The sequence below is a fragment of the Amblyomma maculatum genome, chromosome 10 (genome assembly GCF_055883805.1).
Source record: "Amblyomma maculatum isolate TAMU_Amacu chromosome 10, ASM5588380v1, whole genome shotgun sequence".
Lineage (NCBI taxonomy): Eukaryota > Metazoa > Arthropoda > Arachnida > Ixodida > Ixodidae > Amblyomma > Amblyomma maculatum.
In genome coordinates this window covers 138,852,209-138,869,402 of record NC_139353.1, presented here as the reverse complement: position 1 = coordinate 138,869,402, position 17,194 = coordinate 138,852,209, and the positions used below count along the sequence as shown (strand labels likewise).

Genomic DNA, 17,194 nt, shown 5'->3' with positions numbered 1-17,194 from the left:
CGTCCAACTGCAACTCCGTCTGGCTTGCTGCACCCTGTGAAGACCCCGACAGCACCGTTTGATCAAGTAGGCATTGACCTCGTAGGTCCGTTTCCGAAGTCCGTGGATGGAAATCGCTGGATTGTAATCTGCGTGGACTATCTCACACGTTACTGTGAAACCGCCGCTCTTCCATCTGCTACGGCGCATCAGGTGTCGCTTTTCTTGCTGCACTCAGTCATCTTACGACACGGGCCGCCACGAATTGTCATCACTGACCGGGGCCGACAATTCACTGCTGATGTTGTTGAAGAGCTCATGCGTTTATGCGCCGTAACTTTCCGACACTCGACGCCATACCATCCCCAGACAAATGGCTTGACTGAGCGCGTCAACAGAACGCTTATCAACATGCTAGCCATGTATGTGGACGCAGGGCATAAGAACTGGGACACCATACTGCCCTTCATCACGTATGCGTTTAATACCGCCACGCATGAGACGACTGGGTACAGTCCATTTTTTCTGCTCTATGCCAGACCACCACGCTACTCTCTGGATACTATCCTGCCCTTCACAAGCCGTGAAGACCCCTGCCTGGCTGAGACCCTCTGTCTCGCCGAAGAAGCTCGGAGAATCGCCCGATTACGGTCTGGTGCTTCACAAGAACGGTCTAAAGTGCGATACGATGCCAGTCACCGGCGGGTCACGTACTCTGTAGGTGATTTAGTCTGGCTATGGCGTCCAATTCGGCGCCGTGGCCTACATCAAAAACTCTTGGCTCATTATGACGGCCCATATGTGGTTATCAAACGCATTAGTGATTTAACTTATGGAATAGCCCGCCTGACAGCATCGGGTCGCCGGTCTGCCAAAACCGAACTGTGTCATGTTGCCCGCTTGAAGCCGTGTCAGCCTCGCACGACTCACGAACACGCCCAGAGGGCTTCGTCTGAGTAGGGGGGAAATGTCACGCTAATGACGACGACGAAGGATGGTGATGGTGTGACAGAAGAGGAGGAAGAAGCGTTGATTTCGGGGCGCTAGTAGGCTTCATCTTGTTCCGATACATCAGCACTGTAAATAAACACCCCTTCTTATTTCATCGTAACAATATTGTGCACTTGTAAAATCAAAAGCAAAATAATTGATCAATTGTTTTTGGTTAACATGTGCTCTATCATGTATACGTCTGCGTTGCTGTACAATCCAGAAGCCCAGACCGCACAGGCATACCCCTGACAAGGTTTAAAATAACGATCTGCAAACAGTTAAAAATAACACCCGGAGTTTCAATTAAAACATTGGCTTTCGGTAGGAACGAGAAAACATGCGAAAAATCGACAAGCTCTAGTTCGCCTCAAAGCAAAGCTGAGTGGAATGAGAGGCGTTGGCTGTAAAATAAAGTAAAATATTCTTTTCAGTCCTTCGAGTTTAATGCATGGGATTAATATTTGATTTACTCTGAGCCCATCACCACTCATTTCCCTAGCACATTTCTCTTTGTTATTCGTAAGAAACTGGGCGTTATCTGTGTGTCAACTATGCGTAGATGACATAAAATTACTTCGATTTAACGTTTCTTATGTTGGCATTATTTCTATTATGCTAAAATAAGTTTTATCGAATGCAGTTCGTTTTTTATTTCATGCTTTTATACGGCCTACCACATAGTTCTCAGTCCTTTGTGGGCTAATTTCAAGCAGTCTTCTAGTGGCATGTTTATTTCTTTAACTGGCGTATTTCAGGCTAAACGGAGAGACAGACAGAAAGGTGTGAGGAGTGTGTGTGAACTCAAAGCTGGACGTCTTAAATCCCTGGCTATGTTGCATGTTCTCATGAAGACACAAAAACCACCGACCAGCCATTGCCTGGCAAAGTGACTGGCCAACTACAATCTGTCAGAGGCACACCCGAAATGGTTTGCTCACCGCGCCGACGCCATAAACGCCTAGAATAATGGGGCCGATGTTACTAGAGAATGGGGTTTTCCTAACGCTATTGCATTAATGGGCACAACGAATTCGGTCACGCAAGACAATGGAGTGCTGCCGTTGTTATTGTTCAGTGATATTAGAAGGCGAAAGTCTTAATAGGCTTTGCTGTGTCCGCAAAACCTGTCATCAAATTGTGTCGCGGAATGCGCGTCATCACTTCGTGATGCGATAGTGAGTCATCGGTAATTAGTTGTACTTATTATTGATGAAAAAATAGTTATAAGAATGATAATTATTATTTTTAAAAAGTAGTAGAAGGTAATTAACGATGAGTAAATTACTGATAAGTTATTTGTTGATATAAAATTATGAGTATGTAGTTAATGTCAGGTAGTTAGCAAAAACGTAGTAGCAGCGCTAATGCTTTCGCACTTACTCAGTGCAGTTTTGGAGTGAACTCTAAGTTCTTTCTCTTTTCACAATCGTAAATTCATATCACTGCAGGCAATTTTACCTTACTTGGACTAACCTTAAATGTCTCCCGCCGAGCATTGTCGTACTCCGCTCTCACGCCGTAAGAAAAGTATTCCTTCGGTTGAAGGTGCACATTTTTCTTCTTAGAATTCTGCCCTCCAAATAAGGACGACTCAGGCATCACAGTACCTTGCGGTTGCCCTCGCATAGTCTCCATCGCCGCGTAGCCGTTCAACTTGCTCACTATGGCTAGTCGGTACCTACGAGAGAGCAAGATCAGAGAAGAGACGTACTCAGCGCCTTCCTGTGGCAGCCACCGGTTTCATTTAGCTGTATTTTGCCAATCAAATTCCATGGTGTGGTGCTTCAGATTTTTAAAAAGCTTGCGGGTTGTTTTCTATCCGTAGGTGCTGCCGAGATGCTTGGGTATTATTCTGACTAGAACTCAAATACATGTTTCTTTAAAAGGACTCAATGCAAGAGAAGCCGTTGAGCGCTTGAGTTAATCGTGCTGACGGCGGTGTTATATACAGGCAATGTCCCTGCGGAAATGCGTTCACCAGTGGCGCTGTCCGTAACTCAGGACATCTTAACGAGTGGTGTTTTTCAAGCCCGTCAAACACAAAAGAAAACTGCTTTGCTTTCAAAAACAGGCCTGTAGATTTTAGTCATAGTGATTTGCAGTGTTGCATATTTAACTAATAATTAAAGACCACCATTGGCTTCGTTCATCGTATTTGCGTTGCAAAGTGCTATCAGATGGTAGGGGAGAGGGGAGGGTTCGTGTTGAAATTTATAGCAACTGATGATGTTTAACATGCGTGGATTCGCGCAGTGCATGGAAGAACAGCCGCCTAAGCCAGGGTCAAATTTCCATCTTCGGGCTGAGCATTCGAGCGCGCTTACCACAGATTATCACTGAAACGACCTCAGCGCAGAGCCTCCTAAATTACACAGTAATCATCAAGAGGCATGGAGCCAAAACTAAAGAGCAAGTTTACTGTGAAAAGGCATTGTAGTCCTTGACAGTGGAAGTAGGGCGTGCGGAATATCCGAGCGCGGTCATTACGAGAATTAGCTTTTTTGTACTCGCATTACTGACCTGCTTCAGGTGCACCATGTGTTCAACAGTTAATTACTTATGTGTAAAGCGGATGCGTTTATGTTACCTTCTCTTTCACTAGTCCCTTTTCACTGGACCCTTTCACTGGACCCTTTCACTGGACCCCTGGAGCCTTTCAGAATACTCACTGTTCCTGCGTCTGAGATTTCGAGGACACATATGCAGTTAAACGGTCAGATTTAAAGCACTTCTAAAAGAACAGGATAACATTGACTACCTTGACGTGACGAATGAGATTTTAGATGTTTTTAAACTTCATGGTAGAGGTCTAAATTTTACGCATGAGGTACCAGATCGTAATAGTCTACAGTTTTTGGACACGAAAATGATTCTTTCAGAAAAGCATCTGTGTTGGATGTATCATCCCAGAGTTGCGAAGGATCTTATGCCGTATGGGTCTGCACAATCGCAGACGGTCAAAAGATGTGTTGTTGTTATGTGTCTTGAGTCTGCACTCATGAGGTCGTGTCCGCACAGAATGGGTGATACTTTCTTGGTACAAGTGTCTCAATTGGACAATGCGGGCTACCCCTGCACGATCTTGATGGCAGTGAGTGAAACTCTCCTGCAGAAAATGAAAGGAAAGGCGCGCAAAAGGGCCTCAAAGGAAGGTACGGAACCAGTAGTAGTACCTTACGTGCATAAGGTGGCACACAACTTGAAGAAGGTGGCCAACAGGTATGGTGTGCCTGTGGTGTTTTCGGCACCTGTTAAGCTAGGCCGACTCTGCTCGCTCACGGCGAAAGAGAGAAGCAGGCTGGGCGTTTACACCAAGAAGCATCGTAAGCCCTATGTGAAATGCGCTGAAGGCATTGTTTACGAAATTCCACTAACATGTGGAAAGGCCTACATTGGCCAAACAGGGAGGTGCTTTAATGACTGTGCAGGAGAGCATGTGCGCACGTTAGGGGATAATGAAAGTAGTACAAATTTGACTGAACATTGCCGAGATTGCAAGTGCCGGCCGCGACTGAAGGAGATTAAGATTCTTGGCCGAGGCAGCAACGCAGTGACGCGCTAAATATTTGAGTTTTTTTTTTTTTATAAACCAAGCGCTCAATTGTGTCAGTGATACGTACATCGTCTTGTACAGAAGCGCGTCTGCCTTGTTGAATTCTGTTTTGTAGGGCATGACGGTGGTTCGCGTTTATCAGGCACGTTATGGGTCTTTCCGCTGCGCATGCGCCTATATGTTTTATATTTAGAGGTTAAGCTTCTGAATAAACTAGTTGTTAGTTAGCGCTCGTCTTGTCGCTGCCTCTGTTTTCTGTGTTGTCCTTTTTGCGCATAGCCATGATGGCTTTACATGATCCTAGCCAACTAGCCCGACAACAACTCTTGTTGAGATGTCATTCGTATATATCGGCGTTTAGTCAGTTGGGCACAACAATATAGGAAATTGGCATTGTATGCTCAATAGTCGGGTAAAATCATTGATGGGAATTATTTCTCTGCATTTAGCATGCATACATCTATCGAGAACTTCTGAATAGTATCATTCAAAAACTATTTTTTTTTACAATTTTATTAACTCAACTATGCCATGAGGTAACCGCTTTCAAGTGTTCAATTCAAAAGTAAATAATTACGCATGCGAGGCCACGGCAAATGGCAGGAAGCTCCTCCAGACTCGAACGCAGTTGAGGCATGCAGAGTTTTTCCTCACATGAGTGTGGTATTACACACGACGGTAGTAGTGGTAGTAAACAACACCTATTCCAACAGGTTATATTAGTTACTAGCCGAATAACTGTAGCCGCTTGAAAGAACAGCCTTTCATCCAATCCGTCCGCCCAGACATCCTTCAGCTTCGCGGACGGAGAATCAAAGTTTGAGAGTCTCCTTTTTTTTTCGAATTCACTTCAAGAGAAGCCCTCACACGCAACAGCGTCGTATGCAGCACTAGGTATTAGCTTCAAGTCCAATGCAACGGTATCCAATGCTTAATCAGAGGTATCTGTGCTGTTTCCTCAACTCTGTCACAGCAGAAGAGGGGATGGAAGGTTGTTACAAACAGCGCACGATGGCACCACCTATGCCAGCGCTGAGGCAGTGGCTTGTCTTGCTTCGCCGCCATCGCCGAATACAAGAAGAACATGTGGCTTCTTCTGATTGAATTAGGCATGTACACCAAAAAAATTGGGTATTACAAAATACTAACGACAAAATGCCATTTCTGTGCGCAATTTGAGCTGCCGGCAGTCGCAAGTTTGGCTGGGAGAAGCATTCTACAGCGCGCCTCTAATTGTGCAAAGCGCTCTACCTAATTTGTGCGCATAATGTTTCAGTATACTCTAGCTTTGGAACTATGGGCAACATATTCAAAGCGTTCTTCATTCTAATAAGAAATTCAACGTAAAAAGTGGTGTCATTGTTTTCCTTCCGTCATCTGGCACAACAGTGCTACCTTGTATCATAAAAAGAAATTACAAGGAGGACAACAGCTCACTCACGGAATTTGTGTGTCTGATGCAAAGGCGAAAACTCGAAAAGTAAGTCCTTCGTAAGCATCAAAGATTCCAGGAAACGGCACCGGATTCTTTCATGGGTTCTATAAACAAGAATATGATATCATGCGCCACATTATATATAGGTTTTATTATAATGTTTACTGAAAGCTCTAGGAGAATACCAGCTTGAAGCTTTTAAATAACGGTGCCATACATGCTCAGTTTAAGAGGTATTTCGTCTGCTTATACCACAGCCGGCGCTGCTTAGTGCCCCTGGTGGCCTCTTTTGCGCCCCAATATTCGAGTAGTACCACAGTATCGTGGTACACGAAGTCAAATATAGTCGTCAAGATTATCATTATTACTCAAATTAAGAGGGGCGCTAATAACATCCCTATACTAGTGTCGTAGGTTGCTGGCATTAGCGGCTCATTTTTGCGCCAGTAGAAGGAAGAGAAAAAACAGCAGCATGAGCCGTTGCTGGAGTAAGCAAACATTACTTAAGTTACCACTCCAGCAATGCTTCTTGAGGGAATAAACTGCTCTGACGCCAGTGTCACCCTTGTCATAACTTTTACACCACATCGCAGAGATCATTCGATCTTGTGCGGCCGTCTTTTCAGATAGGCTGAGCAGCTTCCACGCGGGAGTAGCTAAGCCTACACGAGGTGACGAGGTGAACAAATATGCGTTATAGGTACGCCATTTACAATGATCTCCTACCATGCAAGGTTTGAGATAGAGCCTGGAAGCATAATGGAATATGTGGGCGGGATCATTTGGTGACGATAGGTAACCACTCTCACTCCGTCTTTGTCCAGTCTGAGCCTCATTTCCCCCTCCCCCTTTACCGACCTCTGTTCTGATTTTGTACATTTACCAATATCCTGACCTGCGCCACGTGCCGGCTGAGACTGCTGACTCAACGATACTGTCAGATTGAATCACCAGGCGCTCTGTTTCGTCTGGCATGCATTGGGGGCGTTGTCGAGGCGCACAGGAAGGTTCTGGAGGCGCACAGGGAAAAGTGCTTTTTGCCGGATAGCATAGTACTGTCATCAGCAGGGAGAGATAGGAGGGAACACATGTTGTAAACTTTCACAGTAGCTACCGTATCGCGACGCAATGCCGGAGAACGACAGACTCCTTCAGTGTATCTGAGATTTAGCACTCACTAACTGAACCCGTTGAGGGTCCATCGGAAGCGTCTGTTTAGCAAGAGATGACTTAATGCTTTTTGGAGAGACACCGGCTTATATGGTTAGGACAGCGTCGCTGGTCGAAGCCCATACGGGTGATCCGGCTACCTATGCTACAATAAAGCAAAAAGACAAAGCAAATGTAGCATTTAGCGCCCACATTGCACAATAAGGCTTAATAGATCGCATTATTCATAAACAAAAAGAATAATGTAAATCGCCTTTTTAATTCATGTTTTTTGGTCAGTAAACATTGTATGGCTATATAGACTGGTTTCGCGTGGGCATGACCTTGTCGGCACTGTACAAAAGGAACTAGCTTGTATATCGGAAAATGAATGGTACTGAAGGAGAGCGTCAAGGAAAGGTGTGCAAGCAAAAACATGTTTGATGTGTGCTAATTAGTTAAATAACTATAGCCAAATAATTAAATCAGAGGAGACACGTGGGACTCCATTTCCGGGGACGTAGGCTTAATTTAAAGGAGAAGGCGTACTGCGTTTCCTTGCACTTAAACTGTTAATCGTTAAATGCCCCGTTTTCGAGCATTGGCGTTGTCGGCAGCGATACTGCGAGTGAAAATATCCAGGCATGGCCCTGGCAGTCCTGGCAGGTGGTAGCTGTCAGGGGAGATGGCCATGCACTGACCAGTTGTGGGATGAGTATGGCGTCACAGGCTCATGTAGAATAGCCGAATCGGTAGCAAACTCCGCCTTCACCTTCGCGGTGGGAAATGACAGTGCAATCCAACCTCATGGACGCATTGATCCCGAGCCAAGTACGCTGCCCCTAAACCACACACGCGCGTTTGCACAGCTTTGGAAAAGGGGAATTTTTTTATGTCTACGTCATGTGGACCCTCACATAAGGGCGTAAATTACGACTGCCACACAATGAGTATATTTGTTATTTTCATTACAGGCAATAATAAAAAACTACTGCTTATACGAGTAGCAAAATCGATAGTAGCTAACCAGGATAATCGAGGGAGCGGCAAAGGGGAGGCATCGATGCTCTCGAGTGTTAGTTTGAAGGGATGCGCCTAAGTGCCCCCTTGATTTTCAAAATTGCTTTTACATAATTTTATACATTGCATTGCCTTGCAATATATTGTTTCTTGCTGCTGCAAATGAGCATTCTAAAGTGCTTAAAATTTGTAATCAGTGGCACTACCAAGGAGTCGGGGTCAGTTGCTGCTTTTCAAGCATACCAACAGTCTTAACAAGCGTTCGTCAGGGCTCTGTGTTAGTGCCATTTGTGTTCATAGCATAAAATACTGAAGAAAAGGTAATTTTTTTATTTCTCATATAGTTTGTGGGAATTCAACATTTCCCTCGCCCGCACCACGCGGCGAACACCCTCTCTCTCTCTCTCTCTCTCGGGGAGCCCTCATCTTTCCCCTTCTGGCCTCCTTCCTCCGGTGCTGTGGCGGAGAGCGCAGGGGTGAGAGAACGGCCTCTCCTTCCCCACCCCTCTCATCTCAGCGGACAGCACCCAGAGAGACGACGCCGCGACGCCGTAGCGCGCGGATGCTGCTATGACACCGGGGAAGAACATTGGGTGTTCCCAATAAACAACTTGGCCCGCTGGCTATGTTTGCCTCGGTGTGTCGTTCTTCACGGCCACTGCTGTGGTCGGAGCTAGCGGTGTGGCCTCGGTTCTCAGAGCAGAGCCGCAGCCCCGTGAGAATCCCCACAAAATGGCACCAATGCGGGGCCCCACTGGCAGTCCAGTTGGGGAGGCTAGCCCACGAAGAATGGTGGAATTCCACGCAGTAAGTCGTCCGAAGTCGGCTGGGCGATCCTGGCCGATATGCGAAGCCTAGCCCAATGGCAGGGGCTTCCAACCGCTATAGCGATACGCCTCAAGTTAAATCGCAGCTGTGGTCCGCCGAACGAGTCATTCTCAAGGAGATCCTGAGCTACTCGTCAAGCTACTGCCAGTTGCCTATGCTACCGCCCTTACACCCGCTCGGGAAAGCCGGCCCGTTGGTCCAGTTCACGATAATTGCCCATTTGCCTACCTCCGCCCAGAACCGCCGATGCGGTAAGTCCGTTTTGCTTGTTGGCTCAAAACCGCGCTGTCTGTACAGCGGAGAATGCGGGTGAGAGCGCTGCCGAAGCGCGCCGAGCACAGGTTCAAAGTTCACCGGCTCAGGAGAGTCGAGAGCCATGTTTACTGGAGCGGCGTCGCATGGATATGCGGTGAGGTCACTCGCATTCGGCAGGTCAGTTCACGAGCAGCGAAATGCCGTTCGGAAAGGGAGCGTGAATTATAGTCGCCTGTGCGATGTCACTAGGAGCCGTAGTACACCAAATTTGCGGAAGGAGGTCGCAGCGGGGAGCGCCCTACTGGGGACCAAAGCACGTGCATCTCGTAAGAGTGGGGACACCCACTTGAGCTTGCGTTAAGCAGTTAAGAGCTGTCAGGGGTTAGTAGGAAGGATCATATTTTTTAATTTTGTCGTAAGAGGGTCGCTAGTCATATTTAAGAGACAGAACCCCGCGACGATGCAGGCCAAATTGCGCTTTGAAGCCACTTGTACTGTGGTTGGCGTTACCTCTAGTGTAGCTGGTATTGCTACGAGTGAGTTGGAGACTTCCTGCTGATCTATGGTTAAGCTTTGCTACATACGTGCTAGGCAATAATGCCTCAAATGAGGGCAGAAAAGCCGTTATTCGCAAAGGAGCGAGCGCCGATATCGGAATATAGAGGCGCTCAAGGGTGAATATGCGCAATCGCATAACTACCGGAATGTGCACTGGTACGCCATTTCCTTAGCTCTGCGCATAAACGCAAAGGTCGAGACCAATGTCGACGACTATGCAATGTGATTGCGCGAGATTACGGCCAATGCCAATGGGAAGGCGAACCGCAGCCGCGGTAAGAACATTGCAAGTCCGATGGCTAGCTATGCTTACGCACTCAGCGACGTGAACGCGAGATCGCGACGAGTCGAGCGCCCAGATGGGTGGGACCGTTAGAGGTCGCTGAGATTGTTGCGCGGCTGCAAGCTGAAAGGCCCGAGGTCGGGCGGAATCGACGGACCCATGCCAACAGTACTTCCTTTGAAAGTAACTGTAGAAGCGAACCCTGCATGCGCATAACAGCGCGTAGGCAAGCGATCCCGAGAGCGGTCTCTACGGGCACCGCTGCAAAACCCGAATTCAGCGCAGTCGCTGCGACAACGGGAGAAATGCCGCGCGAGTGCAATCACTCAAGCAGCGGCCTTGTAGCACCCACAGCCAGCGAAATCGCTGAAGGATTGTCAAATGCTGCGCATGTGAGATCACGCGCACAGCTACTCCGTGGGCATCGCTACATCACCCTCCGTCAGCGCGATCGCTGAAAGAAGGGGGAGTGCTCCGAGTGTGGAGGTCACGCACGCAGAGCAGCGCCGGCGGCGTCGGCTGCCTGTGCAGCTTGAGCTGACGACGGACAAACGCCAGAAGCGCGAGTTCGCGCGAGCGGATATAAGGGAAGGCAGTCCTTTCCGCGATGATACAGTGCGGGAGGTAGGCGCAATCACCTATTGTCAACCAAGGGCACGAGCGCTCTCGTGTGAAGTTATCCGGCACGTGACGATACACAAGCCGGCAGTGTTCCTGTACGCGAAGCCTGTGCTGAGCACGTTCACAGGGACCTAGCCCGCCGACTGGCCTTATTTATGACATCGGCACTCCGGGCGCGTGGCTCACGCTGTCTGCATTCAGGCGGCGGGGAGCGGCGGAGGTGATGTTTAGCCTACCAGCCCAATGGCTGCGCAGGCATACAGTGGTCCCCCCCCCCCCCCCCCCCAAAAAAAAAAAAAAAAAGCTCGCATTCGAGCTCGAATTGGAGAAGAACCCGGCCCGTGTATATATGCAGGCCGGGGTGGTTCCTGTACACGGAGGGACGGAGCCTGCTGCCCTGTTTGACGACGTGCGGGGAGCAGAGGTGGGCAAATGCCCTCATTTTGGCCTTTCCTCACTCGCCCTCAGTTTCCAATCGGCAGCCCTCCCTCACCCTCCCCCTCACTTAAAAAACATTATTCGCCCTCCCTCGCCCTCATCCTCACTTAAAAAATATTGCTGGTCCTCACTCACCCTCACCCTCATCTCATTTGCCCTCCCTCACCCTCAACCTCATGCCCAGCAGTTTGAATATTTTAGATATTTTTCATTACTTTCGATCTATGACAACGTTACAGCGAGTCAAAGTAGGCGCAAACTATTCTTATCGGCGTCTGTTTTCGGCAGTGTCAAGCCGCGTTGATCATTTAGCAATCCGAATTCCTCGAAGCTAACAGTAGACTTAAATTAATGACAGGGCTGCATTCATGCTGTAGCGTCACTGGCAAGAGCCATCTGGTACTTGGTCCGACAGTTGCTGAGAATAAGATATGCACTGCACATTAAAACCAGAGACTGTGAAAAGTGCAAAGAACAATTCTGCCAGTGCCCTAAGCATACCAATCAAAGTCGAAACTTCGATGAGAAAGGAAAATAACCACTGTCATAGTTACCAGGCAAACCTGCCCACCGGTTTACATGCCATGTGTTTGAAGGAGATAGAGTGATGAAATACGTGTACACAGCGCGTGAGGAAGGAGGAGGTTCTAACTTCTAACCAGCCGCAGACGGAAGGCATGGGGCGTATACGGCATATTAGACAACAGAACAATGTAATCTAATTCAAGTAACAGAAAAACGCTATCACACAGAAGCCGTAAATTTCGAGGGAGTCAGGGGATCATGACCCCCGATCGCTTCGCAGAGGGGGTTGGAATTGGGGGACATAGCATGCGAGCCCGGGGCCGTGCGCGACAATTTCCGACATGTACATGTAGTGTCATTTGGGAAACGCCACGTAAAAATGCGCCCCGATCGCATCCCGCCTTCCTCCAAGAACAAACCAAAAACGCAAAGTGAAACACGTAACTCTGTTGCGCTTCTGGTTTTCACGAACGCCGCCTCAGTGTTGCGTGAAATCGTTTCTTTTTTTTTTAATTTCTATTAAAGTTATACGAGAACAGGACGAGACAGCGCCTAACTAGAGCAGTACGATGTGCAAAGTGAACAGGCCAGAATTTTATGTATAAGGTTTGATTATGCTTCCTGAATAGTGTGCTTAAATCTAGGACTACTTATTAAAAAAGCAGTGCTTACAGAACGGGAACAGAAGAGCAACACATATGCGCTAACTAGCCTAAATCAGCACTCTGCATTAATTCGCCTATGTTCTAATCTCCATAGCTGATCTGCTTCATTCCGGACAAACCCGCATATGCAAAAGCCGGAAAACGGATTGTCTGCACTCTGAAGGCAAGAGCGGCAAAAAAATGAAACTCACCCGGAACTTGCATGACGTCCTACACACCTTTCACTTGGACCGCGCATTTCCCAATAATATCCGAGGTCACTGCCACAATGGAAACTTATTCGCGCACATAGTACACGGACGTCCTTGAGCATATAGAATTTGCAACACCGCAAAAAAGTGTTGTTTCAACAAGCGTCAACAACTTGAGTGGTCCGATCGAAAGGACACAGCAACACAAACTGAAGTGCTTCCCCAGCCATTCCTGCCGTTCGCTGTTTCTTTTCTTTTTTTTTTTTTGGAGAGGGAGGGGGGAACTGAGCTAAAGGAAGACCCTTTCTTTGGACAGAGAGCGGGAAAGGAACGCACGGTGGTCGACGCGTGTGTATCCTTCCGAGAGCAATGCTGCCACGTCCATCCATGTCTCCAACCGGTGTCTCAGGGAGATCTGATAAGACCAGCCACAGCCGCCTTTTGAGCCCAGCCGTGGACCAGCGTGCGTGGTCTGCCCACTGCTCGGATGTTTTTTTTTTTCTTTTTTTAACAGCTTTCCTAATGACAGCTGCCCTCGCTATGGGAGGAGGAGGAGGGGGGAGGGGGGGAGGCCTCAAGCGCCTGTCGTCAGCGCATTGCCACAGGGTGCAAAGCTAGGCGCACACTGTTTTGTGCGTTATCTGTCGCCCTCCCAAGCGGTCTTCAAACGAAGCGCCGCTAACCAAAGCTCTCGGGTGTGCAAGCTGAGGTGCACCCCGGTTAACAACGTTCCGGCTTACAGCCTTGTAGAACACTGTAGCCCGCCGAATGAAACATCTTCCCGCGGCCTAGTACGAGTAGTGGCGTTCGTTGCTTCGTTTTTAGTTTGCAACACACAGATGGTGTATGCGTGTGTTTGGCACGAGACAGAAAAATTAGCAGGCATCTCGCTGATCATTCCACTGCTTCACACGAGAAGCGACCAACAGCTTGCACGACAACATGGAAAATCCGCGGAAGAGAGGAGGCCTCTTTCCTTCCACAGAAATGACTGAGCACAACCAGGTGCACAAAAATCAGGGCTGTCATAGTTTCAACTTGCCAGCTTGAGATCCTAGGACATACCATTACTACGCGGAATGGGCTTACCTTTATCTCAGCTGTCTGGTTTATTAATATTGAGTCAGTCTTTGAGTGAATGTGGGGCGCTTAAGCTGGGAGGTAGTGTTGAGCGTTCGAGAGCAGGTATCACGCAAACCCTCGAAGCCTTCTTCCCTCAAGTCTTCCTCTTCTTCAGACCTGGTAGACGTTTTAACAGTATGCGAGAAAGGTGCTTTCTGGTGCGACTTTAGCCTTAGCGGCATGTATCCGAGCTGGTCATCTTTATGTTAAGAAAATGTGGGGACACTTATTAAAACGTTCTCATAAAGTCCAAAGCTTTGGCGTTGAGGCAGTGGGTCTTACTCCAAGTCTAAGCGTCCTGGAGGGCTGGACTTCGACGTCACCCTCCCATCTCAAAGGTCGAAAGCACTCTGTGCGGACCTCTATAACCAAATGTGAATTGATTATTTGTAGCTTTTCTCGAATCTAAAACCCTGCTTTACGTCAGTCAAAAATTCCAGTTTAGCGGTAGCCTTATTCTGCAGCATTGAGCCTACATCACTTTTTCGCTTTATATCGTGAAGTACCAAGCACAGTAAACCTTGCTTCGAATAAGAAGTCGTTGAAAGCCGACATAAACGTGGTCCACCCCTAGAGTGAAGCTGATCTTGGCAAATTAAGTAATGGCAAAATAAGAACACTGGCCCGTTGCCGTACGTGCGATTAAGTTATCGGATAAGGCGACGGAGGCTTCAATTGCTAACACAAGTGGTGAATTCCATCTTAATGTAGTATGCTTCGTATACTCTTCTGCTTGTTTCGAACGCAAACTTCTTCATGATTGTCGTTTCGCAGAATCGACGTGCACGTTTTTGGAACAGAACCATGACACTGACGACATAGACGGCCAGTTCCCCACCACCCCGCCAGTGCGTCTACTCCTGCGTGGAGCTCTGAAGTGCGACGTTTCTGCAACATCCAATTCGTTCTGTGTAGCTTCTGACACGGGAGATCGGTATATGGTAAACGACGGCACTATCCCTCGGCACGAACCTGCCTAAGTGTTTGATACTGCATCCTTAGCTGCTTGTGCTTTCCTTGCACCATATTGCACAAGCTAGTCAGTTTTTCGGGTACAGTAATGACTACCAATACGTCACCTTTCTGAGCCACATTTTTTACGCGGCGGGAAATTTGATAGTTATATAGAATGACAACGGATCTTGTACCTTGCGCTTCTTCAGCGCAGCGGTGCTGCTCCACATCCCTAGCATCCCTGGCAAGGTCCTCTAAAACAAAGGTGACAACCTCAGAGGCAAATCCTGCACTGGACAGTGTTTGCAGCCAGACATCCACGCTATATGTGTCATTGAATGTAGACAGGATTTGTCAAGAGCGGCATGCAGGTAGTTTTTAGGAATGCTCTTCTTAGGAACCTTTAAATGAGCTAACTGGTGGCTTAAAACACCTCCTTTTTTTTATAGCGAGGCTGATACCTCCAGCATGCTTTGATTTTGCGAACAGCAACACATGTATCTAAGAACTGCAAGCACCCTTGCGCACCCAACCCGAAAGCACATTCGGGAAAGAATTAAACCCGGTACAGTATTGTCATACCCCCCTCATGCGTGAGTCTATGACAGCATTCGGCCTTAAGATCGTCGGGCATTCCGATGCATTAAACTTATTCTGAATACAGAACAGATGCTAAAATCAAAGAATATTAAAGAACCTTACTCCGGTTCAGGACTTCAACAGGTTAACACGAAATGGGAACACTCTATAGACTTTGGATACTGGAAATGAAACAACTCTTTCGCGAAATTGCTCACACGCTGTAGTTATTACCTTCAAATCGATGCTATTTTAACACCCATCTCAAGAAAACTGTCTTAGGAAAATAGAAAAAGTAAAACTTAAAGCTATGGAAATTGCAGAAAAAACAATGCGCTGTAATTACGAGCCGCACATATTAATGCCCGATTTGACAATTTTGCTAATTCACAACAGAGAAAAATGATAACATAAATAAGAAAATACTTCTTGTTTCTACAAACACATGACAACGATTGCAACGGATATTGAACTGCGGTGTATTTTATTGCAGCTATTATCAGCACAAGTTCAATGCTGTTTGTTTATTTTCGCTGGTTTTGTTGCGAATTGTAATTTACACAGCTTATGAAAGTTTTATGTAAAACCTTGCTAACCAAACAGTCAAGTAACACTGTCAAGACACATTTCGCATGCGTCGGCTACTCATGCAAGCTATCTGGACGAGAAAAAAACAAACATGTGGTAGGGTCCTGGCAGATAAGATCACCCCACCTCGGTCTTTTGTGTTCAACTTTCTCTACGCGTCCCCTCTACTTTAGACGCGCTTATTTTTTCTGGTCATGTTTTTTCCTAAATGGCAAAGAAACGTTAGAAGTTAGAAATGGGGGTCCTGTGTATTTTGCCAGTCCTGTCGTGTTCTGTGAGGCTGGAAAGAGCGACATCGTTCTCGGTGACTTCCTGCAGCTTCCTAGGGTCGTTTTTAGACTTTCTTTACCACGAGCGCCAAGACAATTTTGTGGCTTTCGTTCCTGCTTCTTCTATAGCTGCAGCGCCTGTGTCCCGTTCAATTACATCTGTTTTCTATACAACACATGTCCAGTGGAGGAGAAAGCGTGTTGTCACCCATGCCTTTCGGGTTGCCGCGTGTTTTTTTCTTACTGCAGAAACTACACCTTTCGTGGAGCATTTGCCCTCGCCCCTCAAACTCTTTATCTTTCCCTCCCTCACCCTCCCCTCACCGCCTCTGCCCTCCCTCACCCTCGTCCTCACGAATTTTTCAGCACCGATCCTCCCTCGTCCTCACCTCACCGAGTCAGATCCTCACGAGGTGAGGGTGAGGACGCCCTCATGAGGGTTCACCCTCGTGAGGATGCCCATGTTTGGCGGGGAGTCGGCGCGGTCGTAGGCGATCAGCGCACTGAGGGCGTGCCGGCGGCCCGCAAATGGATGGCGGGCCAGCGGACTTCGCCCCTTCTTCATCCCCGTGACGGCAGCGGCGGGGATTTGTGCGGCCTGCACGCGGCGCCAGCCCGACGCGGGGTCGGCCGTTCCTGCTTTGGCCGCCTGTCCTGCGGCATGGACCTGCTGAGGGATCAGCCGTGCAGCTTCAAAGGGGAAAACGGCGCCCAGGTAGAGGTCACGATTAAGGGAGGAAGGGTGTGGGAATTCAACATTTTCTCGCCCGCACGACACGGCTAACACCCTCTCTCTCTCACGGGGAGCCCTCATCTTTCCCCTTCTGGCCTCCTTCCTCCGATGCTGCGGCGGAGAGCGCAGGGGTGAGAGAACGGCCTCTATATTCCCTCCCCTCTCATCTCAGCGGACAGCACCCAGAGAGACTACGCCGCGACGCCGCAGCGCGCGGATGCTGCTATGACACCGAGGAAGAACATTGGGCGTTCCCAATAAAAACTTGGCCCGCTGGCTATGTTTGCCTCGGTGTGTCGTTCTTCACAGCCACTGTTGTGGTCGAAGCTAGCGGTGTGGCCTCGGTTCTCAGAGCGGAGCCGCAGCCCCGTGAGAATCCCCACAAGTTCAGTATATTTTTCAAACACCACACCTATTACAATTGATTACTTTGCTGTCCTCGATATTTCGCAATGC

The 17,194-nt window shown here is 48.1% G+C and overlaps 1 long non-coding RNA gene across 1 annotated transcript in view; it reads right to left on the bottom strand.

Moving 5' to 3' along the window:
• Positions 1-16,570, bottom strand: part of LOC146177551 (uncharacterized) — a 44,001-nt gene extending 27,431 nt beyond the window's left edge. Inside the window, exon 1 of the long non-coding RNA XR_014701356.1 lies at positions 16,451-16,570. This is a non-coding gene — a long non-coding RNA (uncharacterized LOC146177551). The remainder of the gene's footprint in view (positions 1-16,450) is intronic.
• Between the last annotated feature and the right edge of the window lie 624 nt (positions 16,571-17,194).